This window comes from Pseudonaja textilis, chromosome 2, assembly GCF_049901715.1.
Source record: "Pseudonaja textilis isolate UNSWEBS1 chromosome 2, rPseTex1.2, whole genome shotgun sequence".
Lineage (NCBI taxonomy): Eukaryota > Metazoa > Chordata > Lepidosauria > Squamata > Elapidae > Pseudonaja > Pseudonaja textilis.
Genome location: NC_141991.1, coordinates 190,508,007 through 190,534,260, shown reverse-complemented (window position 1 = coordinate 190,534,260; position 26,254 = coordinate 190,508,007). Strand labels below are relative to the sequence as shown.

The following is a 26,254-nucleotide window of genomic DNA, read 5'->3' as shown; positions in this document are numbered from 1 at the left end:
TACATTTTAACTGAAACATTGCAACAAAAACCCCAGGAAGAGAAAGTGAAAAAAGAAATAAGAAGAAACAGCTTGAGACTATTTGGATTACTTGATGATCTCTGGATTTTTGGTTATTGTATTTGAATGACTAAAATCAATCGAGTGGTTGTTTAAAACTGTTTAAAACGGCTCCACTTTTAGAAGAACTGAAAATGGAACTTAAAAAGTACAAAGAAATGCACAAGAAGGGAGAGGTTCTTTTGGCTTCGTATTTCAGTTCTTAGAAATGGAGATTTGGAACTATGAGAAACAAGAAATGCCTGAAGAACAAGAAGATTGGGACAAAGAAGAAGCCATCTTTAATGAACAAGTAATTTTAGGTGGGGGGGGGGAAGGAAAGGAGGGAAAGAGAATGGAAAGTTTAAGATTGGGGAAAACAACCCCCCACCAAAATAGAGTGAAACATAAGTACAAAATCAGAAAGCAACTGAAGAGGGAAATGCAGAAGAGAGAATTAGAAGTAGAGAGACAAGGGGGTAAAAAAGGGGAGGGAGAAGAAGAGAGGGAAGAAAGAAAAGAAAAGAAAAGAAGTTATAAAGGACAGAAACAAAATATAGAGAAACAGGGCCTATTTAGAGATAATGGGTAAAAATCTAATGGAAAAAGGGATTCTGCACAGGTACATAAGATAGTATTGTTATATTTAAAATAGAAATAATTTTAGAAAATATGCAACAATGTATGATTAAAATGTTTGATAAAATAGCTATTGTAATTCAGTGGAATGCTTGTCAATAAATAAATGTAACAAAATGAATATTTAATGATTTACAAAACATATGTGAAGAGAAATAAGGGAAAAATTAATTATGGAGATTATACGTGTCTTTAAGGAAGTATGATATTTAATTAAAAATGTTAAAGATGTTAAGATTTTAATGATTATTAATGATAGAACTGAATTGGAATGGAATGAGGGTTTATAATTATATATATTTATAATCCTTTTTAAAAAAAGCATATAGTGTGTATTATAAGAATGTACCAAGCAGAATTCGATTGGAAGTTATGTATTATGTATTATATTGAAGGTCATAACCTTAAGGTATATATTGAAGTTTAAATAAGAGTTGAATGGATGTAATTAAAAGATATAAAGGTGTCATACTCCAATTAGTAACTACAGGAGAAAACTTGTTTAATGAGAAAAGATAATATGAAATTGAAACAGAACAGACAAAAGTATAAATATAATGATTTGAACTGAGATGAGATAATCAAAATAAAATTGAGAAAATTAAAAGAGTGGAAAAACTATATAGAAAATGTAGAATAGTATAAGATATGGAACAGAATACAAAAAGGAACATGAAATTGAGTTTTGTGTCTGTATAAAGTTCAACCCGGGACCATGCTATTTTCAAAAATGATGTTTTACTTGTATTTTGTATGTGTGAAAACCCAAATAAAACTTTATTTTTTTAAAAAATATGGGGTGAGATCTATAGTAGATAGTCTGAGGATGAAGCTATGAGGGTTTGAGGCTGTAACAACAGAGTCGGGTAGAGCATTCCAGGCATTGACTACTCTTTTTCTGAAGTCATATTTTCTGCAATTGAGCGGTTTACCTTGAGTTTGTATTGGTCGTTTGCCCATGTATTATTGTGGTTGAAGCTGAAGAAGTCGTTGACAGGTAAGACATTGTAACAGACAATTTTGTGAACTATCAGACCACAGGCAGCAGAGTTCTAGATTGTCCAGGCCCAAAATTTCGAGCCTGGAGTATAGGGAATTCTACTGTGAGTGGAAGTATGGACTATTTTTCTATAATTGCTGTTTGTTCCTCCCTATCCTTATTCAAATTCATCCAATCTACCATAAATTAAATATAGCCTGATCAGTGTCTGGTTTTTTTAAAAAAAAATCTAACGTAATCATTCTTAATTACAGAAGGTATAACTTTTTGCAATCTATTTACTGAAATAATTATTTGGATACTAATCAAGAAATAAGCTGAAAATGGACAATTAAAGTATGAGGTGGGTTGGATGAGTATAACTGTAATATAAGCTTCATTAAATGATAAAAAGCTTCTCCCAATTTTTTTCTTCCATTCAATGATGTCTGATTCTCTGAGGACAAATCTCTGTAGTTTTCTTGGCAAGGTTTTCCAAAAGTAGTTTTCCATTGCCTTTTTTCTAGGGCTAATTGCTAATTGCTGGTGATACATTTTAGTAAGAGATTCTCAGGTTGACTGTACAGATTTTAGAATTTATGTGCAGGGGTGGGATTCAATTTTTTTAACAACTGGTTCTGTGGGTGTGGCTTAGGTGGTGGGTGTGGCTTGGTGGTCATGTTACTGGCTGGGTGTGGCCAACTCAACATCACTCACATTGAGGCACGCATCTCCTCCCCTGGCCTCTCGTGCCTGTGGGGATGCTGCAAGTCATAAATGTGAAAAACAGTCATAAGTCACTTTTTTCAGTGCCATTGTAACTTTGAATGGTCATTCCACACAAGCAAAGTACCAGCAAAGGAGGGGGAAAAATTCCAGAGAAGTTCCAGAGACAGGAAGTTTAGTTCTTCCAAGAATGTAATAAGGGTTAACAGAGAGGCAGTTTCTGTAAGCAACACCAGAATGTTTCCTTCCTGCCTTCCTTACAGGATTAGGCCAGTAATTTCTTCTAACAACCAGTTCTCCAAACTGCTTAGAATGTTAACAACCACTTCTAGCAAATAGGTGCGAACTGGTAGAATCCCACCCCTGTTTATGTGTCTAAATAAACTGTAAATCATTTTATTCCTTACTAACTCTAATAATTTAATAGCTGTAATAATTCTTTTTCTCCTTTAATCAATTTACAAAGATTTGGCCAGGTTTTCCATTATTTCCCAAGTACATTTAACATAAACATCAAAATAGATCCTGATCATTATGATAAGGGATTATTTCAGTCTAATCTAATATATTCTGCATCTCTATTTAAACTATTAATAGGACTCGTAGCCATCTGTGCTCAGTGTTTTACCTTATTTTTCAAACTGTAGGCTGCTCCTGAGCAAACAGTATTTTCCTTTGGTTAATCCAGTTAATCCAGTCCAGTTTACAAATGTGGATGGAGTCCATTAATGCACCTATTTGTGGGGAAGAAATTGAAGGCAAAGTTACTGAGAGAACATATTCTGTCCACTTACTGCTACAAAATATAATTCTATAAACTTTGCCAGGGATAACCCCATCTATCTAAATGGCACTCAGTTATAGGAAGACATGTCATTTTGCTATATGCATATTTAATTGATGTGTCATCAAGTAGATGTCAACTCTTGGAAAAGATTTTTGACGATTGTTCCTAACCTGGATTTTCTGCCTTATTGCTGGTCATTCTCTTCCTCCATTTCATTCTACCTTCTCAGCAGTAGAGCCTTCTTTAAAAGCTAGATCTTTGCATAATGCATCCAAAGTAGGATAATTTGAATATGGTCATTTGTGCCTGAGTGAGCCCATTAGGTTGATTTGTTTGATAATCCATTTCTGTTTTCTTGGCTGTTCACAATATTCCTAGAAATTTTCTCCAGCACCAAAAGGATTATTACACTATAGTGACAACAGGCCCATTCATCCTGGGTAGGAGAAGACAATACCTAACTACCCCCTCTATTTTTATCAAGAGAAGCACCCACCTTTGCTTTAGCACATTTTCTCCACAAAAGTTACAAAATCATGCAGTCTTCCTTTATGTTGGTTTCGAATTTTAAATATGTTCCTGCAAATAAAATTGGAAGCCATTTAAGTTCAGATGACCTGATTAATCATTGGTAACATTCCTAACCTGGTTAAAAACCACCCACTGTGAAGGTGAGAAGAAAGAAAACAAAATGTGCATCCCAAACCAAGCTTTTCAGTATAGTGTCGCTTATAAAGTAACATTTAAATCAGGGGTGTTCAACCTTGGCAGCTTTAAGACTTGTGGACTTCAGTTCCCAGAATTCCCCATGCACAGCTGGCTAGAAATTCTGGAAATGGTCCCAAAAATCAAAAAATTTTCTCTCTGGGTGGCACACTCTCGCCTCTGTGGTTCTCCCATATTCCCAACATGGACCTTTAATGAGGATGTAAATGAGAAGATGTCAACACTGTAACTTCCACAGATTTTGTATCTATGTACATTTTCTCTTTGTAGAGACATTTCACAAGGCAGTTGATTATTTGTAATTATTTTATTTTATATATATATAATTATATAATTATAATATGTAATTATTATAAATAATAATAAAGAAGAAACTGAAGGCTTTATTTTGGCTGCTCAAGAACAAGCCTTAGCATGAAGGCAAAGATTCAGCATGTCACCACCAACAGCAAATGCCGTCTCTGTAATGCGAAAGATGAAACAGTTGACCATTTAATCAGTGGGTGCAGCAAAATTGTACAAACTGACTACCTTTAGCAACTAACTGAGTTGCTAAAATCATGCACTAGAAACTGTGCCAAAAGTTTGGATCTGAGTATAGTAACAACTACTGGGAACATCAGGTTGAGAAGGTTCTGGATAATGAAAAAGTCAGTATCTTGTGGGACTTCAGAATTCAGACTGACAGGCACTTGGCCCACAACACACCTGACATAACAATAGTTGAAAAGAAAAAGGGTTGGTTCATTGACATTGCAATACCTGGTGATGCACGAATTGAAGACAAGCAGCAAGAAAAAAAAACACAAAGTACCAGAACTTACAGATTGAAGTTGAGCAATTTTGGAAAAAGAAACCGTGTTTTATCCCAATTGTAATTGGAACTCTTGGTGCAATACCTAAAGGACTACCTCACTATTTGGAAATTCTGGACTTATCAGACTTGAATACCCAGATTCTGCAAAAAAAACCCACCCTACTTGGAACAGCTTATATCCTCCAAGGCTACCTTAACAGTTCCTAGGTCCTTGGTTAGGACTCCAGCTGTTGAGCTACCAACCAGCCCCAAAGGCTGTGAATCTCACCAGATTAGCCATAATAATACAAAAGCAGGCCCTGGAATTGTATACCACAAACCCATTTATAAACCAACTTCGTTCTTATACTAGTTCACTATCGTTATTCCAGTAATTTTACTATCCCGGGATTGGTAAATTTGATTTATAAACAGCTTGGTGGCATATTTATCGGGACAACTGAAATTGCCTTATGTTGACCCCGCTGTTAAAATATCCCACTCAGGTTTTCTATAGGGTTTCCATAATAAGCATTTAATTCAAAGATAGGCAACTCGCGGCTCCCGGCTTACAGAGCCACCTTTGCAATGATTTCACGCGGCCCTTCACCTATTCTGGGCAAAAATAACATAAAATAAACCGGGACGGCTGGGATTGGAGGAGGTGGCAGCCAACCAGCCATCGCCTGGTCTCGGCTGAGCGCGGAGAAAGGTATAAGAGCGGCGAGAACGTCGTTGGAGGCGCCCATCGCCTTTTGCGTTTTGGGTTCGGCTCTCCTTGTTCGTGTATGTCCGCCGGGGGCTCAGGTCGAGTTGGCGTATCGCGCGAGCCTCCCTTGCACAGCGCCCTCTGGAGTTCTGGTCGCTTTCTTCCCCCCCGTTTTTTGCACGCTAGTCTGAACAAAATAATTATAGTGATTATATTTTTCAGGGAGAGATGCACGAGCCTGTCCCGCCCAATTTTACTTTTTCCTTCCTGAACGTTGCGAACTTGTGGCGGGCGCCGCAAGCGCCGGTTTAGTGAGAGGAAGGGGCTTCGAGCCTCCTCCGGGAGGATGGGGGACACGAGGCGACCGTGAAGGCGCAAAAGGCGGCTCCGGGATTGTTTTGCCTCTGTTGAGGATGTAGGACTCCCTTGTTCCTCAGTTGCGGCAATTTTTTTTCTAAAGAAGGGCTACGAGTATTGCGTCTTTAAGCAAGGCCCAACTTTCTTGCCCTCCGCCTTGCTGGAGCGCAGGGTGGGAAGGCGGTGGAAAGGCTCCGCTTTGCCGTCGGTGTTGGTGGGGCAGACAAGGGAAGCCGCGATGCTTGCTGAGGAGCCCCGAGTGGAGAAAACAGTAACCGGGCTTCTTCCGGAGGGTTTCCCGCCTTTCTTTTCTGGGGCTGCTGCTTCTTCGCGCCCATTTGATTGCTAGATTTTCCATTTAGGAGAGAGAAATGGACGATAGCTTTTGAGGAATGTGAAACGTGGCAATGAGAATAATTTTTTTAAAAAATTATATAAATATATAATTTATATAGATTTTTCAATTTTGCAAAGATTTATAAATTTATAAATAAAATATAAACATGGTATTAGCGCTTCCCATATTAATTGGAGTTCAGGGTTCCTTTGGTGCTCTTTGAGTGTAGTGGTTTCTTTCCATATTGGGTCTGTGAACTTTTAACTTTGATTTATTACAATAAATTATGTGTTCCACTTAATGGTGATTGGGTTGGATCAATTTACAGTATTGGTGTAGGATTAAAAACAAAAATAAATACCATTGTTTTAAATCGCTTTCATGCATCTTGGGGGAGGGGGGAGAATGATGGCCTCAAATGCACTTCTGAATTATTTTTACAGGATTGTTTCTCTGAAAATGTAGTAATGAAGAGGTTCTTTGGATATTTGGGGAATAAACTGCTCCCAAGGAGGTCAGCCAGCCATTATCAGGAACTTCCCTGACACTGAATTTCTTCAGCAAACCTCTCTTCCAATGTCACTGGATAGACGGTAGGGGAAGGTAATGGGGAAGCATATGGGCCCCCCTTGCTCCGTAGGGCTCTAAAGGTGACAACCAGCACTGTTAATGGATAGACATTGATACACCTATATAGCACTAAAGTTTCCATTGGTCTTCAAGAGCATCCTCATGCAAAGTGTGTTGCAGTAATCTGGCAATGTGACAAAGGTCATGACTGAGGAAAGCCCTCTCGATCCTGAGAAAGTAGAAACTGGTGCACTTGTGCAAAAGATCATCTGTCTACAGCTTCCATTTGTTCAAAATAGGAACTACGAATCTAAAAGGACCCCATTGATGTGGGCAAAAACCATCTGGAGGGGATTCCCCAATCAGTTTTCCAATCCATAGCATCTGTGCTTTATACAGTAGTGCTAATACCTTTCAGGCACTGCATCAAGACTCCAAGACATCTCCTACCCAGCCTGAGGTGGAGATAATTAATTGAACATCACCAACGTACTAAGGTTACCTCATCCTAAGCCATTGATGTAGATGCTAAACAGGGAGAGGAGCAGGACCTGAAGATTTAAAATACTTGTGGCAGAAACTAATGGTTCTAGGTGAGCAGCTAGTGGAGAAATTCACATAGAAGATAACTGCTGTATTAACAGTTACTAAAAGTTCAACCCTGAAAGTTGGGGCCCTGCGCACAATGAAAGATGCCAAGACTACTGCAACACTAATTGTGAAGACCTTCAATGCTTTTAATTAGCACTTGGAAGTTTTTGAGTTGTTTCATCATAAAGCCGTTATCCTTTAAACATGCATTTATTTTTCCCAAGTTTGCCTCATTTGAATTGCATAGCTAGGAGAAACTCAAGAGCTCATATACAATTAAGTATAAAAACTCCCAGTACTTCATATTTCTGCTGGTTCCTTGGTTTCTTTTCTGGGTTGATTTAAAGTCCTACACAGCTTCGGACTGACTTACTTGGGGAAATGTTTTCCATAGTATCTTCCTGGCCAATCTTGCAGGGGGATTGCTGTGCATCTTGGTTGCTTTGATTAATGTCATATTTTGAGGCTCTGGAAGTGCACCTTCTCTGTTGTAACAGCACCTGCCCTCTGAATGAGGTCTCTCCCTCCCCTTCCCAGATTTGGATATTCCCCACTCTGCTCTTATTTGGAAGAGCCATGAACACCTGGCTTTTCATCCAGGCCTTTGGTAAGAGAGTCCTCACTTCATTCCATCTGCTCTGTCATTCTTGCTATCGTTTTAGCTTTGTTTATCCTCAAATAATTAAATCCTATGTCACTCAGTGTTGGGAGTCAGGAGATGTCCAAATTCAATAAATGATTACATAAAATCACCCGGTGTCACTAATAATTTGGATTGCATTTGCAATTAGGCTGATGACATCCATCTGATTCCTTGGCCAGTTGGTAGCCACAATATTAACTTTCCATTTATGCCTGAGCAATATTTAAAACAATATTTCTCTTAACTCTAAGATGGATTGCAGTCTATTAATAAGAACTGCAGTTGGATTGTTTTGTTTAGTGGAACAAATTCTGGGAGGTTTATAGGCATGTTTACTGAAGACAAGAGTGGTCTACTTACCCAAATCATTTGCTAATTTTCCACAAGCCTGATTTGCAACCTTATTAGAGATTACAGCTTGCATAGAATAATGTGAGCATGTTTATGGTAAAACTGCACTTTGTTTGGACTTGCAACATACAGAATAAAATTGGATACTAGCCAAAGCTCATTGGTGTTGTCTTTTTTGTCATGGAGAAATGTCGCATGTAGCATAGATGGCGCGCAATGGTTAGAATACAGTATTGCAGGCTCCTTCTGCCTGCGGCTGCCTGCAATTTGGCAGTTCTAATCTCATCAGGCTCGAGGTTGACTCAGCCTTCCATCCTTCCGAGGTCGGTAAAATGAGGACCCAAATTATTGGGGGCAATACGCTGAGTCTGCAAACTGCTTAGAGAGGGCTGTAAAGCAATGTGAACTGGTATATAATGTATATAGCATTATAGCGTCATATAGCATAGATATGATTAACTTTGTCTAGCCTTCTCTGCCTTTCTGTTAAGGAAGACATAAGTCTTGATTGAACAAAGTCATATCAGATAGCCAAGGTTAACATATGTGGTCATCCTTGTGATGTCTATGTTATTTGAAAAATTACATCTTAGATTGGAACAAATGTATTAATGGATGAAGTAAAGGAATATGCACATTTATTTGTGAAAGGATATATCATCTGAATAGCAGAGATAAATCCATGCCTCTCCTGGGTCTTTGGGACAACTAGAAAGGGATTACAGTATAGAGTAGGGCAGTCAAACTCCTGGCCCACGGGCCAGATGCATCGTGCACTGACCACACCCATGCCCAGTTTAGTGAAGGGGAAAAAAGCCTCAAGATGTCACGTGATGCCACCATGATGTGAGTTTGACACCTGTGATATAGAGGAATTTCACTCCAAGCAGAATGGGCCTTGGTTTCTCTTAAAATGGAATTAATGGGTTACACCTTGCTGATATTGGGAAGGGGAAATTGCATCTTCTAAGAAAAGGCAGCCCAATCTTATGCAGTAAGCAGCTATAAACCTTTATTTCAACATTTGAGAAAAGGATCAACTGCATGTTTATTCACTCGTACCACTTACATGTCTCCTGCTTGTAGCTGAATTAACCAGTTCAACCTGGGTTAAAGTGTGGGGAGGAGGACAGATTTATAGTTCAGGTGGAAGGTACGGAATCTTCCAAAAGGAACAGTACAAGTTCGTTCTGTATTTTTACTTAACCAGTATATATTAAGTTACACCTTCAGCTTTTTTTAATGTTAGGTTAAACCTGATTTGCCAGATGCAGATAACTTATTACCTTTGATTGCTATCCTCTAATCTTGAAGAATTGTATGAGTGCACAACTAACATGTACCTAGCTAGATACCCCATTCTTCCATTCCCAGGTAGGGATAACATTGTGAGGTAGGGTTTTTTTTTCCTATTACTTTAACTATCACACCTGCAATCTCTGGCTGCTCAGTCATTGTAGTTCAAATGGAAAAATGGAAAGCGTAGACCAAAAAATATCTGGGTTTATTGTCACCTCATTTCCCCCCCCCTCCCCCAAACTGCTTTTTGTATTTTGGTCACAGCTAGGTTACATCAACTTCATGCATTTTGGATGCAGACACCAAATCTAGCTTGAATCTTCTACTTTTGGTCAGTTTCTTGCATCCTTTCCAACTGGGCAGAAATTCAACTTAACCTACTAAGTGTGAAGGGGGGAAAATCCACTGTGCTGCATTCATGATTGTGCCCAACTATTTTGGACAAGATCCAAGGACTGTAGTAAGCCAACAACTAAAGCCCAAAGCGCATTTTGTCCACACTAGCACCATAAGTTGATTAGTTCTGAAATGACCTTGTCTCGTGGGTCAGTGCTTATGTAGAATGTCATTTTTCTGTAGTTTCTATATACATTGTTGAGCAGTGCCATGTTTTACATAAAGGCAGTACAGAAAAGTGATTTATAATAGAAGTTATCCATTTGCCTATTTGTATTGTTACTTATGATGAAAGCAACATGCAGTGCTTTTCTTCCTGTAAGGAACTAAAACATCCTTTTTGTTCCTTTGTACTTGAGAATGCATCCAACTACTAAGCAAGTCTGTGTGTCACAATCTGTTAACCTTGAAGTGCTATAGAATTCTTCGGTCTGCTGCAAGATACTAATCCAGCTTTGTACTGAAAATCATCACTGACCGTGGAATACAACAGGCTTCCTAGTGTTAGAGAGGAATGGACCTGGAGGTTGCATCTAGTATTTTTATTGACCTCACCATGGCGCTGTGGCTGAAGAAGTCTTTCTGTATTACAAAAGGTAGCAAAACTAGAATCTTGGCAAGGTTGTTTGGATTTATATAATGGACCAACTTTTGAAATTATGACTCTGGGCAATATATATCTGGTTTAAAAAAAAAACAGAAGAATATAATTGCAAAAATAAAAGACCATACAAAATTAGAAACAAAATCCGTAAGAATACTGTGTCACCAAAACATGCTCCATTTTCAAAGATGGGCTCATACATCATCCCAATCTAATACTTGGGGGAAACTACTAGGTTTTAAAACTTTCAGGAAGGCTAACAGTTGGCACCAGCCAAGTATTAGGAATGAATGGGGAGGAATCTGTCTTAAAAGGAAGGAGCTGCCATAGAAAAGGCATTTGTTCAGATAATTTTGTATCGAAGTAGGAATCTGGAACATGTCCATCCCCTGGGATGGGCAGAGACAGGTACTATTGCAAATAACCTGTCCTTGTTCCATGTATGTGGGAATAAACTTTGACTTGGGTATTGGGTAATGATTAGTCTAAGACCTTATACATACATGCTTGCTTAAAGGTCACTGAGATAGTGTAAGGAAATTAAAAACAAACACTAGAAACAATCAAGCAGCTCAGACAACTGTAAAACAAGTCTGTACTATATCTAATTATTGTAATCCACAATGTGACTATACTTGCTATGCTAAAAATCTCAATAAAAGGGAGCACTGGAATTTGCTCTGGGCTCTCCGAGAACACTCGTTGTGTCTCATCTTTTCCATGAGAGACCACCACACATGTAGGGCTTTATAGGTGACAATATGTTGAGTTGCAATGAAAAGCCTTTTAGAAGTACATAAAATAATGGCATTAGATAGTCACAACCTGGTGCACCCATGACTAAGTGCATTGCCACATTCTGGACCAATTGCAGCTGAAGCCAGTTCTTCGCTATCCTGGGCCCTCACAGCTGCCTGGGGAATTCTGGGAGTTGAAGTCCAGACATTTTAAAGTTGCCAGACTTGAGAACTGCTGCTCTAGACACTAGAAAAGGACTTTGATTATCATCACTTGGTTGGCAAGGGGCAAAGATGTACAGTATAACCAAGTACTAACTGATATTTCAATGCATGTGGATTCAACACATGAAGATCCAATTTCACGTGGATGTTAAAGAAAAAGGGTGAGCTCTGATCCCCCAAACCAGGGAAGCAGGCTAGACTTTTCTGCCAACACCAATTCCTGTTTGGAGGAATTGACTGGAGCCAATTCCAGAGGAGAAACACTGCCTCCCATTCTAAACATCTGAGTTGTCCAAAAGGATGCCATAAATGATGTATCAAAGATGACTGAGAAGTCGAGGAAGACCAGGGTGGATGCGCTGCCCCATCTCAAGCCCCCACCCCCACCCCATAGGCCATCAACAAGCGAGACCAATGCCACCTGAGTGCTATATCCTGGTCTGAATTCAGACTAAAAGGAGCCGAATAATCCATTTCTTCCAGGATGCAATAAACACACAACTCAATTATGTTCCCTCCATTGATTAACTCATTTCCCCCCCTTAAAACTATATATTCATTTTTAAACAGTGATAATTAAGTCATTTAGCTAGCTAACAAAGGGGATATCTGTAAACTGGTCATTCCACTCCTTGATAGGAAATACCAACACATTCCGAAGCATTCCCACCCCAGGAAAGCTCTTTCGGTGCCATCAAGGTGTCCCTCGGGTTATCTTCATTTTGCACACCAGCCTGTCTGCTGGAAAGGCCAGCTTTTCCTCTTGTAACATCCCTTTTAGTCACAAGTATAAAACCCCACCCCTTAAGCAGCATTTCAACTGTCTGCTGAAGAATCTGTTGGGTGATTCCTATCACTTTGGTTCCCGGTCAGACCTCAATAATTTACTTACATTTTCACTTCCTTTTTCTTCTATTGTCAGTCATTCTATCTTGCTAGAGTCTGACAAAATATTTCTTCAGATGGTGTACTTTAGGTTTTCCAATGGACAGATGTACCACTATACCACATTATCTTTTTATGTGATATACCCATTCTTGCTACATAAGTTTCACTTCCTGCTTTTTTGGTTATTCTACTGGTTCATTTCCTTAAAGCAGAGGTATGTATTGGCCTTCTGCTGTCAATAAATCTATTACTTAAATCTGCTCCAGTTTGATTCTTGTTGATTAAGGAAGCCAAATAATGAATTCCCATCTGATGCCTGGGATTTTTCTCTGCCCTATAATATCTATATTTTGGCATCAGATAAATGTTTATAAAATATGATAAAATAAAATTTTTGCTTCATAAATATATAACAGCAATGAACATATGTAACATTGCCTCCAGATACTGGGATTTGTCAGCTAGGATCACAATGGGCTATCAGAGTATTGTGGACTTGGAAGGGCATTTAAATTTGGTCTCCTTTCCAAGCATTATATGCTAATTCTACTCTGAAAAATCTTCACAATTCTTTTTGTCTTAACTTTATATACTCACTCAGACTTCTTGGCAGAATTTTTTTTCTTTCTTTCCCTTTGATTCATTATTAACATTTCTATGTGTCAGGCTTCTTTGAGATGCAGCAAGCGGAATATAAATTGATTAAACAAATGAATGCAATAACACTTTAAAAAATGATAAAGGACAAGCATGACTCGTACAAACTGTTCTCACACAAAGATGATAAAAGAACAAGTAAGAAACTTGGATGGGCACCCTTTGGCCACAGAGCTTTCTCACGGAGCCATTTTGAAGCAAGAATGTACAAAACCTCCCTAAAATTGTACTTTACAAACTAAAGAACTGTCCAAAAGCAAAAGAAATAGGTTGAAATTCCTGTCTGTCCTATCATATGCTCAGTTTGTTTTTCATCCTTACCTTGTTCTTTGCAGACTTAGCCTTGCCTGCAAATATTTCCATTCTGAGGGAGCTGGTTGTCACCTGCTGTAATTTGGTTATGGTAGGACAAGACTACTGAAGTTATTCTTATAGCTGCATCTTCTGTTGCTGTTCCAGTGAATTCCTGGTAAAATGAAAAGAGCTGATGCAGAAAGTAGTTTCAAAGGTATTGTTACTACTAATCATATATCACAGTTCTGTATATGGTAGAATGGGCATCATAGACAGAGAATACAAATATATCTTATGCAAAAGTATAGACTTTAAAAATGGCATATTTCAAGTTTGGCTAAATGGTTAATATACATGAACAACATTGTTGCTTTCATTATATGAGGATGGGTTGGGATTCAAAAGAGGCCTGTATATTTCATGGCTAAGGTAGGATAATTCTGGAGGGAATCCTGATATATCAGAAGAAGATAGTTGCAGTGTGGCTCTCCACTTTGGGGCAGCTTCTTGACCAGAAAGTTTATCCTTGGTGGAAGGAAGTATGGAAGGAGAGGAATCCGCCTTTGCAATCTACCTATTTCCTTCACAAAAGCTGGCAGGAAATAATACTTCTTGGAAAACCCAATCCATACTTCAAAAGCCATCTTTGGCAGCCAGGACATATATGGGCCTTATCTGGCATGCACACATCAAAAAGGCAAACATACTAGCAATCCGATAAGAGAAGAGGATGTGTCATGTCACTTTTGCAAGTAAAAAGAACCATTCACCAGGATTCTCAATGGACCAATAAGGTCATCTTCAATATTGTTAATTGATACTAACTGGAGAAAATTTTCTATCATCTTGGCCAGATCCTTCTGCCCGATAGGTAGACAGACAAATTAACAGAGTTGGAAGGGATCGTGCAGGTCATCTAGTCCAACCCCCACCACCCAAGCAGGAGACCCTACACCATTTCTGACAGATGGCGGGTCTAAAGTTGATAGATCAGTTTCAATTGATGTTAGTAGAAAAGGGAAACTCCTCTCAAGACACCCTGAGGCTCAACCAATGGCTATTAATACTTCCTCAGTTCATTCCAGCTCCTAGACTACTTTTCCATTTTACAAAGGAAGGGCAGCCAGAGTCCAATCCAGAGAGTGCCCCTTGCCTTATTTCATCCTTGCACTGATGAGGCCTAGGCTGGGTATAATGTGCTGCAGATGTGGGCCTGCAATTCATGGCACCTCAAACTCCACTGGTTCAAAGTGGAGCCAATTGAATGTTGGAAGTAAGGTATTCAGTTTATAGGACACCAATATTGTAATAGCCACATTTCTTACCGGTTGTTTTCAATCCCTAAGGGTTGACTTTAAACTTCAAAGCCTAAATAGGTTGGAACTAAGTTACTTGAAGGAATATAATCATCTAGCCAGATTTTAAGACAGTCTCTTTTCATTTATTGCTGTGAGCAGGGCAGATTGGCAAATATAATGGTGGTAGCCTATTCTGCACAGCTTGCATGGACTGTTTTTATGGAGCCAAGTTGACTCCATTGTTACAGGCTTTAGGTAACCATCTCTTGTTGGGTCGGTCATTTCTTAAGCATGCTCTTTTTTTTTAACCTGCAATTATGAGCTTACATTTTAGTTTTATCTGCAGTGGATCCTTCTTACTGGTCCTTCTATTTATTTATTTAAAAGAATCTGTTATGTTAGCTTTTTTATATGAAGCTGAGCTAGAAACACCTAAATGAATCAAACTAATTTTTTTAGACTATAGGGCGAACTTTTATAAGCTTCAACTATTGTTGGGAAGTTTTGTATCTTTACACATCCAAGTGGATTCACGTGGTTTCCAGTTACGCTGTAACTTTTTATGTTAATTCCTGTTTTGAGGGTGGGGGTGGAACAGCCTTTTTTCTTTTTCTTTTTTTGAGGGTGTGTGTGTTTTGTTCTGTTCCGGATGCTGGCAAAACGGTAGCTTTATCCTTAATGGTGGGCTAGCAATCAGTGACATCCCTGGTGCTAAGCAGTGAATCTGCTCTACAAATCCTTGCCAATAAAAAGGGATAAAGACTCCAGTACACACTGGGAGTACTGGAGGTGTCAAGCCCGGAACAGCTGCTATTATTAAGTCATTTCTCATCAGTAATCTGCTAATTAACCTTCTGAAAATAGAAACATTTTTGCTTAGTGGGAAATAATTTTTCAGTCATTGTAATGGCAGAGGATTCCTCACTTGGGAACAAGACTGACATCATTACAAATTTCAATCATTTAGTGCTTAATTGTAGCAGAGTATTTCAAGTTATAAGCTTCTCTTGAGTAATATTACTTGCCTTTTGCCAATCTAAGCCACTTGACATATGTGCTGAATGTGACCTCCATAAACTGAACTATATACCTGGAAGACATTCACAGCAAAGTTAACTGAAATGTATTCTATGCTCATGGTGTTCTACTGCAACTACAGTTCTATATACAGTATGTTGCTGGGTTCAGACTCTTCAATCTGAAAGCTACTTTTTTTAAAAAAGGAGATAAACATTTTGTACATGCCTGTATAAGTATTTAATTTATTAATGAGAGTTTGGTATAGTTATTAAGGCATCACCTCACACACCAAGAGACAATGGGTTCTAGTTCCACCTTAGGCTCAAAACCAGCTTTATGACCTTGGGCAAGTCAGTTTCTCTCAAGTCATAGGAAGGAGGTAATGACAAACCACTTGTAAAAAACACCTTGCCAAGAAAACTGCAGGGGCCTGTCCAGGCAGTCTCCAAGAACACACACAATTGAACAGAAGGATAAAAATAATCTCCAAGTAGGTTAAAGTACCATTGTTCCTCCTGCAATGTTGATCTTATCACTGTTTTAAAATTTAATTGTAATTGTTGCAAATCACAAATAGCAATCACTTTTGAATTCATGTGACCTAATAAACCATTAGTAACTGAAAACTGAATGGTGGAAAAACCATGGACAACAGGTGAGAGTAATGTGGCAAAGATGCAGCCGGGACTTTTTGCAGAGTGCATTGTGCAAACAATACATTGTTGGTGCAAATGATCAGGTGAGTTTTGTGCTTGGGCGTTGATATGAATCTAGTCTCACTAATCTTCCAACACAGGCTCTTAATGAAAACGTTGCAAAAGAGAAAAAGATATCATTACAGTGACTGCAAGCATCAGATTTTGAACATACAATTTATACATCTCCTCTTTGAAGAATTCTGGCATTCAGCCTCAACGCATACTAATTCTTTTTCTGTAATTCAATAACTGAAAGATAGTTTAAGTTTAGCTAGAGAAAATTACTACAATTGTATTTGGCAAAGTTTTGTTTATAAATTAAATGCATTTGTATGTTTTACACCTGTGATATTTTAATTATCTCCTAATTTCTAAGGCTGCTAAGATGGAACTAGATCATTTGGTCTGATTGCAAGCAGCTTTGTATGCTTTTGGGTAGGGACTTCTTCCAACATTTTGGCTACTGCAATGTGCTCTACATGGGGCTGCCTCTGAAAAATAGAATCCTCAATTGGTTCAAAATGTGGTAACCCACCTGGTTTTATGTAAGACTCGATTTACACATTCTTATGGCTTCCAATTTGCTTCTAGGTCCAATTCAAGGTGCTGGTTGTCTTCTTTAAAGCCCTCCCTGGCCTTATTTGAAGGACTATTTCCCCCAGTTGTATCTGCCAATCCACCAGAGCAGGGAGGCAAAGAATATTATGGGTCCCCTTTCCTAAGGAGAGTGGAAGCAAGAAGGAGGCCTTCTCTGTGGTGGCTCCCTCCCTGTGAAACATCCCTGCAGAAATAAAAGTGGCCCTAACTTAAAGACGTGATTTTGCCAGCAGGCCTGGGGACTCCAGGATGATACAAAACCCACCAAGTGATTGGATGTTGTTTGTAGGGGAGCATGAGGGGTGGGGTTTTATTGGTTCTTGTATTCCTGAAAGCCACTCAGGATCACAATGAGTTAGATGGGCAGCCACATAAATTTTCTTAATGAAAAAAAAAATCATCTACATCTCAGCATTTAACTTCAGAGGTTGCCTGAACCTTTAATTTATATGCAATGGTTGCACTAACATAAAACATAAAAATACATTATGCAAGGGCTCAATTTAGACCTTATGTACCATGTTTCATAATTCCTGATGCTTGGGTAAGAAAGAGCAAGACACATGAGAGAAAAGGCTTTCCCACCGTTTGCATTAGACCGTGCAGTGCCTTTTTTAAATACAAATTTTATTAGTTTATTAAAATATTACCCATTATAAATGATAAACATTAGTATATTGAAATATAAAATACAAAGAAAAATTAATGGAAATGCAGGGGAGGAAAGAGGAAAAAGTGGGTAAAAGAGGAAAGATCTTAGTGCAATAGAAGAAATAAGGTAATAATATACAACCTCAAAATTTTACATAGTAATATATAGTAATTTCTATAACAAGGAACCTATCTAATTAGCAAAACCCAAAATCAGAGTTTCATTTTTTTTCCACCTCAGGCACAGCCCAGAAGTGGTTTCCAAGTAAAAGCAAAGTTAGTTGTCTTCTTTAATTAAAGAGTCAGTTTAAATAACACCATCTGTTTTTTTCAACCATTTCTCCATTGCACAGTGTCTGTGTTTCTGATGTCAATCCAAGAAAGTCCAATGATCCAAAGCATATGAGAGAAAATGGGAATTTCTGATGTAACAAGAGCACACAGGATGCACTACACTGAGCAATTTCCATACTAGTGAATCAATATCCCGGGGAAATGAAATCATTGTTTGAAGAGTGGATGTCAAAGACTGGTGAGAAAGCTAGATCGCCTTTGTGCATATGGAGGAATGTGTGTCCAAGATTAGCATTCTCTATCCGATGACTGCATTGTATCTTAGCAGTTTCATACCAGGGTCATATTAACATTTTGGATTCACGTTATGAATCTCAAAACTGAAAAAGACCAAACATTAACTTTCTCTTTCGTTTGTAGGAGTTAGATCCACGATCGAAGTTCAACTCTTCTTCTCTGTCCTATTGTTTTCCTTTGTTTTCATTTATAGCAACTAGTTCTAGAACATCTCTTGACAGACAGAATAATTTAAGAACTGTCCTTTAAATTTCCTCTCCTCTTAATTATTCATATAATCTGTAATTATTTTTGTGCTCTTGAAAAATAGGAAAGTTTGTCAGCAAATATGAAGGATGGCCTATGATCCTTTAAGACTTCCTTCAGGGAGATATATGGCTGGCCACATCTGTGACTACTTTAAAGGTTTTTAAAACTCATCTGTTCTCTCTGCATCTTAATTGGAAAAAAATATTGTATTTGCTGATGACAGGCATTCCAATGTTGTGTTTTATTGCAACAGGCAGCACTTGAAACTGTTTACAATTAATATCACTGAACTAGTTTTATGGTCTTACCTGCCCTGAAAAGATGCTGATCTTGAAAATAAATTTAAAATAAATACATAGCATAAAATAAAAACATAGCCAACTGGCAGATTTCTGATCAGATTGCTTCTGTTGAAGCAACACGTAAGGATGATGTTGAATTGTCTATAGGTCATAAAATCTTTGCAACTGAATATGTAAAGCAAAGATTTGTATATCACTCCAGCAATGAGAGACAAGTCTGAAGCAAATCAAACATAGCGGGAGATGTCCATATTCCTATTTTTCATGCAGGAAACAAACATATTAAATACTTATGGTTGCTTGACCATGTATTCTTTAATATGGGACAAAGCTTTGATCAATTGATCAAACTGATAAATAAGTGGAGTTATAAAAAAGACTAAAACAGAAAAAGTGCCTGGACCAGATAGTTTACTGGCTTCTTATTATAAAGAGTTTTGGGGTGAACTCTTAAAAGCTTCACAAAATTTAATGAATTCTATTTTACAAAGGGGAAGGATGCTGGATAGATGGAAAGAGACAAACTTTGACCTAAAAAAAATCCTCTATCATCAGATATCATTAGTAAATAAAGTTTATAAATGGTTTTAAATGATTGTGGCTGAGAAGTTGAAAATAAAAGAATTTGGCATGCTAGCAGGTTTTAAGATTAATAATCAGAAGACAAAGAAGTTAACATAAATATAAAAATAGATGATCAAATAGAGCTGATGGATTAAACTGGTTTTGAGAAAAAGTAAAATATTTGAGTATCATTATGACAAATATTAATCATGTTATTGCAAAATAATTATGTTAAGACATGGAATGAAATTTAAAAGACCTGCTAAGATGGGAGAGACCACAATTGTCACTGTTGGGAAGAATCTATGGTAAAAATGGGTGTTTTCTATGGCAAAGGAAAATGCTACAAGTTAAATATAAGATATACAAGATGCAAAGAAAGAAAACTGGGTTTACCTGATCTGAAATTGGACTTTACAGCTTGTTTTCTGGTGTTGGATTAAAGGATGGATATTGCTAAGAAGTAAAAGACTGTTAGAATTAGAACATAACCTGAGTTTAAGTTAACTACAGGTATATTTCAAATGTCTAATTTATTTGTATTCATTGTTTTTACAAATAAAGCAGCAAACATATCCAGCATGCCTTCTTCCTCCTATTTTCCAAACAATAATCTGGTAAGGTGAGAGTGACACTCCCAAAGTCACCCAGTTGGCTTTGGGACTGTCACTCTCATCTCACCTCACCTCACAGGGTTGTTGTTGCGGAGAAAAACACAACAAGCAGGACTAAAACTCATTATCTCCTGCTGTCTAGCCTGCTGCCTTAACCACTAAACCAAACTGGCTCTCATAAACTCTAACGTAATACTTCTAGGGATCCAGAATGAAAATGGCTACACAAATATAATAATTGCAATGTATTTTATTTTAGAATCTTCAAACAATTATTAAACACCTACTTCCTTTACGAGAATATTTGAAGGACCATCATTAATGACATATAGAACATTATGTATTCATACATTGATATTCAATATTCATTCTGTTTTGGGCAAACCAAAAAAGCTGCATAAAGTTTTGGGGATAAAAATTTTATACACTGGCATCAATCTAAAAGTTTGAATAATATTTGTTACAGTCCCTCCCCCAATTTAATGGTTAATTAAATAGCCACTCCTGTGTACTATTTTTTCTTCACCAAAAAACTGTCAACTGATTTGTGAGTTTGCTTAATTCATTTTAATTCCCCTAACAAATAATAGCAGTTTTGCTTCTTTCATGTGTGGAAAATTCTGTATAGAGTTAAGGTTCTGTTTCTATATTTTTATGCCTCGCCATCTTTCTATAGTTGGATATAAGAATTCAAGAAGCAAAGTGAAAAATTATTATACATTTCTCGGATGATGCAATATTTTTCCCCTGTTTATTTCCCAAATGTTTCCTCTGCCCAACAGATCCATCTTGTTCTTTGTTCAATTTCATTTTCTATGATCTGTAAAAAGTTTTCATGAAGCATCTAAAAGAAAAAATGGATCATACATAATGCCAAATTATACTTTAAAAACCCATCAATTTCTGTAGACTAGGAACTAGGAGAATTTTGAACCCTTAATGATTTGGTATGATGCATGCTGACAGCTCTCTCTTAACACATACGCATATATAAAGATTATCTCTGCTAGGGTGAAAAGCATACCAACAACTACTTTACACATACTTTGCCTCCAACTGAACAACTGTTTTTTTTTAAGGAAGAAGGAATGCCCTGGACTAGTTGATGGACACTTGCTTCGCTTAAAATACTTATTTGATTTCTATAGCCATTCATGTCAACAAATGTCTCCAGATGGCAAACAGGTAATCCTTGATTTACAGCCATTTGTTTAGTTCAAGGGTCTTCAAACTTGGCAAGTGTAAGACTTGGGGACTTTCAACTTCCAAAATTCCTAAGCTAACATGACTGGAGGAGGAATTCTGGGAGTTGAAGTCCACAAGTCTTAAAGCTGTTAAGTTTGAAGATGCCTGGTTTAGTGACTGCTCGAAGTTACGAGGGCACTGGGGGGAAAAAAGATGCATGAATGTTTTTCACACAACCATTGCAACATCCCCCTGGTCATGTCAAAATTTGGGTGCTTCGCAACTGGCATGTATGTATGAGGGTTGCACTGTCCTGGGGTCATGTAGTCACCACTTGTAACCTTCCCACAGCTAGCTTCCAACAAGCAAAGTTAATGAGGGAAGCCAGATTCCCTTAATGACGGCATGATTCATTTACAATCAACTACAGTGATTCACTTAACAACTGTGGCAAAAAGATTGTAAAAATGGGACAAAATTCATTTAACCGCCTTGCTGAGCAATGGTAACTTTGGACTTGTTTATGATTGTAAGACAAGGACTACCTGTACATTCTAAAATGTAAGAAAAGCAATTAAAAACAGTACAAAATAAGTATCTATGGTTGCCAAATACACCTATTGCTGTAGATGTTAATACATCCAATGGTGCTTTTAACACATTTGTGGCACCAGACCTGAGCACATAACCAAGTCTTCACAGCCTTTATGAAAGTCCAGCAGGGTCAGGGGTCTCCGAAGGGAGAATATCCAGAGGCAGTTGGCTATGGCAAAGAAGGCATGTCTCCTGCTACCCTCCAGCCAACATTTCTTGGATGAGAGGGTTTGCAACATGTCCAAGCTGTCAGACTGGACTGGACAAGTAGAAATGACTGGGAGAAGATAGTGCCTTAGATCAGGGATCTCCAACTTTGGCAACTTTAAGACCTGTGGACTTCAATTCCCAGAACTCTTCAGCCAGCAAATTAAGGTTGCCAAGGTTGGCGATCCCTGTCTTAGATAACCTGGCCCAAGACACAAAGATCTTAGAAAGCTTAATTAAAGCTTATGAATCAAGCACTGTCCTTCTTGGCAATCCCCCAACTGCATGCCAGGCCCGTACCGTGTTCATTAAGAAAATATTTTGTTTATACATCTAATTGTTAGCTACCCAAAACTGGCTCTGTGTTTAATGCTAACATCTAATTGTTAGCATTATTCTGCAAATGGAAAGTTTTTATGCTTTCTCTATATTTGTCTCCAAAAGAATTTGTGTCACAGAGTGGCAATGAAAGTCTAAACAAGCTGCAAGAAAAACCCTTTCCTGCCTCTCTCCACATCACGAAGTCTTATGTAGGAATGTTGTTGTTACACCAGCCAATGAAATGTAAAAGTCTGGGTTGGAAATCCTACTGCAGCAGAAGGCAGGGCTGGCTTTTGTAAGTTTAGGCAAAGTGAGGGGGAAAAAAGTCTCAGTAATAAGTGAGTTGCACTCTAAGTGGCACCAGAGAAGACAGTTGTTATCACAAGCCTTCCCTGAATGTAAGTTAGCTGCTGCCTTCAAATGCAGAAACATGCCAGGGCTGTGTCATGTTTCTCCCCTCCCCCCATCAATGCAGAAGGAAAGATCAATTGCCAGTCTATTGGCTTTTGTAAGTTGGAGGATCTGTCAAGCAACAATTTGTTTTTTTCGTGTATTAAGTAATAAATTCAGAATTCTGGTTTGCTCTGGCACCAAAATGCTCCACCATCCATTAAGTGGGGATGTGAACAAGAATGGTGTCCACCACAAAAGTCTGCTTATTTCTGTGCATTTCAGAAAACAGATTTTTCCAGAACAGCCAGTACAAGTCATGTTAAGGCAGAGATCCCCAAACTTGGCAACTTTTAAGACCTGTGGACTTCAATTTCCAAAATTCTCCAGCCAACTGGCTGGAGAATTCTGGGAGTTGAAATCCATAAGTCTTAAAGTTGCCAAGTTTGGGGAGCCCTGCATTAAGGAGTCGGTCTGATGCAGTTTACTCAAAAGAAAGTTCAGGAATGGGTGGCCTAACCTATTGCTCTTGGCCACCTGTTGGCACATTGTGTTTTGAACTTGGAGTAGCAGCTCTGGAGGAAATGGTGAGATAACCCACTTCCCCTGCTTCTCCATGGGTGCTGGCAACAAGAGCAGATAGTGAATGGCTGCTTTGGTGCCAATTCTCTGATTTCACCACAGGACTTACGCTGCTGGTCATCAACATCAGAGGTCAGTTCCAATTCAGTCATCTCTTGGGGCTTCAATGAAGGTAGGAGCTCTATTTTGTTTCATGGCCCAAAGTGGCCAACCCTTTTGGAGCTGACTCACTTTTGTACAGCTCCTCCATGTGGGATGACAGCACTTTAGAGCTGCCATGAGGAAGAACCCAAAGAGCTGTCAGCAGTTTGGTAGTTCGATTCTCACCAACTCAAGGTTGACTCAGCCTTCCATCCTTCCGAGGTCGGTAAAACAAGGACCCACAATATGCTGACTCTGTGAATTGCTTAGAGGGCTGTAAAGCACTGTGAAGCAGTATATAAGTCTAAGACATTTCATGACCCAGACTAGGTAACATCATCGGAGTGCTAATGATGCTATCTAGTTTCGGTAATGAAATGTCTTCAAGAAAACAACCAAGCTCAGAGAACACCAGCAACCTCTCATTTCAACCCTGAGCTATAAATATTCTCCTTTATCAATATCAAAAGCCAGAGTTTTGTTGATACTGCCCCAAGCCCTCCTCCCTAATGCTTCTTTCATTACTCTGAGAATTTGGCCAAATGTTTCTGTTTTTCCCCAAATTACTTTCACATACAGTACAAAAATAAGCAAGCTAATGAAACAACATAAAGAGGAAAGGAAATATGTGCTAATCCTGACCTCAGGATACTTATAAATTCTCAAGCCGTTTTAGAAATTATGTATTCTATAAGTATGCTATGCATACAACTTAATTTTTAATAGCTGTGTTTATTGTACCACCAGATGCCATTGGGGGAAATTCAATTAAAAGGAATTTTTCACTATATGCATTGTTATGCCAATAACTGCTTTACTGATCACATCTAATTACAGGCTATAAACAAGTAAGTATAAAATTAACTATAAACATGCAGTTAAGACACATCAAAGGAGGCGATTCTGAAATTTTTAAAGATTCTTGGCTCTTTCATGTATTACATGTTTATTGAAGTAGACTGGCACAGTAGCTCTAGCATAGAATATTTGTACAAGTACAGTATGCCTCTAGTTCAGAGCATAATGGAATTTAATTCCACCTAATATGTAAAGACCAGAATTGTTCAATATAATTTGGCAAAATCACTTCAAAGTTTAATTTTGTGTTTTTCTATATTCCTAATAAAACCCAACAGTTCTTCTATGGCAAGGGTGTCAAATTCGTGTCGTCAACTGGGAATGGGCGTGGCCAGCACGTGACATATCCAGCCCACAACCATGAGTTTGACAATCCTGTTCTACGATAATTTAGGGCAGAGGTCTCCAAACTTGGCAACTTTAAGGCTTGTGGACTTCAACTTTCAGAATAGCATAGCTGGCTGGAGAATTCTGGGAGTTGAAGTCTACAAATCTTAAAGTTGCCAAATTTGGGGACCCCTGCCTTAGGGGTAAGAACCTAATAATGCAGTGATAAAGCATATTCTTTCTACACTTTTCAACCCATCTATAAATTCAGAATCTGCCAACACAAAATGCAGTGGTTGTCTTTAAATGATATACTAAACTATAGTTTGATTAGTCATGGTTTACTACATGAGCCAGAATTACATTCCCACAGTGCACTAGAATAATCCCTGGTTTTCAGACAAGGGCTGGGTTCATACAACTTGCTGGTTGGCAAACCTTAGAGAACAATTAACCAGTGGAACTACTTGCCTCTGGAAGTTGTGAGTGCTCCATCACTGGAAGTTTTTAAGAAGAGACTGGATAGATGTTTGTCTGGAATGATATAAGGTCTCCTGCTTAAGCAGGGGGGTGGACTAGAAGACCTCCAAGTCTCTTTCAAGTCTGTAAATCACAATTTGGCTTGTTGTATTATGTCAACTAGGCTAATGGAGTACAAGATAAACAGATGCCAATCTGTCTTCAAGAAACAGCTGAGAAATTCCACTAAAAGAAGGAAAATCTGCAATTTTCCATCACAGCAGTTTTTCTCCTGAATTTCAAGTCCATGCTTAACCCATAAGGACCTGGACTGCTGAAGTCTATAGGTGACAATCAATGACTTATCAAACTCCAGAATCTGACTCCACAGTGGTGAAAGCCATAACCTGAATAGAACAATCCTATGAACTTTTTTCTTCTTCAGATCTAACCTGAATTCAAGGGATTTACTACCAACAGAAGCTGCCCTTTCATTGTAACGATGCAACTGCCGAGGCTGACTTTTAAGTAGACCAAGTAAACCTCCATTGCAAATAGAAAAAGACTTACAGTATTCCCAGCAAGCAAGGTCGCCATCGCATTCTTAGCCGGGGAATTCCGCCCCCGTTTGCAGCGGTCAAGATTCTCCACGGAGAAAATGCCCGAAGCATCGCGCTCTTGCGTAGCAGCAACCCTGTGCAGTACTCACTAGGAAGTAAAAAGACGACGGGTTGGAAACCGCTTCCCTGGAAACCCGTTTGGGATCCCTCCAAGCATTGGCACGTACGCCGACTTTAATACCAGTGGCACATACCAGTAAGAGCATCTACCCCAAGTGCCATCATGCACAGCCCCGAGAAACAGCGTGCAGGCGGGGGCAGATCAAACACCTCACCTGCGCGTGGCCTCACCACCCACCATCCACATCTGGTCCAGAGGGGCGTCGGCGTCGCCGCCGCCGGTGGTTCGGCCGAGGGAATGGAGCGCAGGCAAACGAGACAGCGCCTGGTTGCCGGGCGAAAACGCTCCCAGCTGCGGCGGCAGGTTGCGTGGATCAGGAAATTAGGGCAGCCGGTCGGGATTGGAGGCGCTCGCGAGCCAACCAGAGGCCGCCCAGGCAGGCGTCCGTGAGTCACCGGCGCGCAAGGAGAGCGGAGCGGGGAAGGCTGGTTATAAGAGCGGCGCCGAGCTGCCCTCCCCTTTGTGTACGTTCTTCGGCTCTTCCTTCGCCGGCACCACCACCGGTGTGTGTGTGT

General features: G+C 38.9%; 1 long non-coding RNA gene across 5 annotated transcripts; it reads right to left on the bottom strand.

Annotated features, from left to right (window-relative positions):
• Positions 1 to 3,017: 3,017 nt before the first annotated feature.
• Positions 3,018 to 26,002, bottom strand: LOC148127290 (uncharacterized). Of its 5 annotated transcripts, XR_015742171.1 has the most exons (4): positions 25,894 to 26,002; positions 25,569 to 25,706; positions 19,717 to 19,776; positions 11,304 to 13,522 (listed from the first exon to the last, which is right to left on the bottom strand). It is a non-coding gene; the product is annotated as an uncharacterized LOC148127290 (long non-coding RNA). The 5 variants fall into 5 exon arrangements; XR_015742175.1 differs by lacking the exons at positions 11,304 to 13,522; positions 19,717 to 19,776 and adding an exon at positions 3,018 to 3,749 and having other exon boundaries at positions 25,813 to 25,956; XR_015742173.1 differs by lacking the exon at positions 11,304 to 13,522 and having other exon boundaries at positions 17,805 to 19,776; positions 25,813 to 25,956.
• Between the last annotated feature and the right edge of the window lie 252 nt (positions 26,003 to 26,254).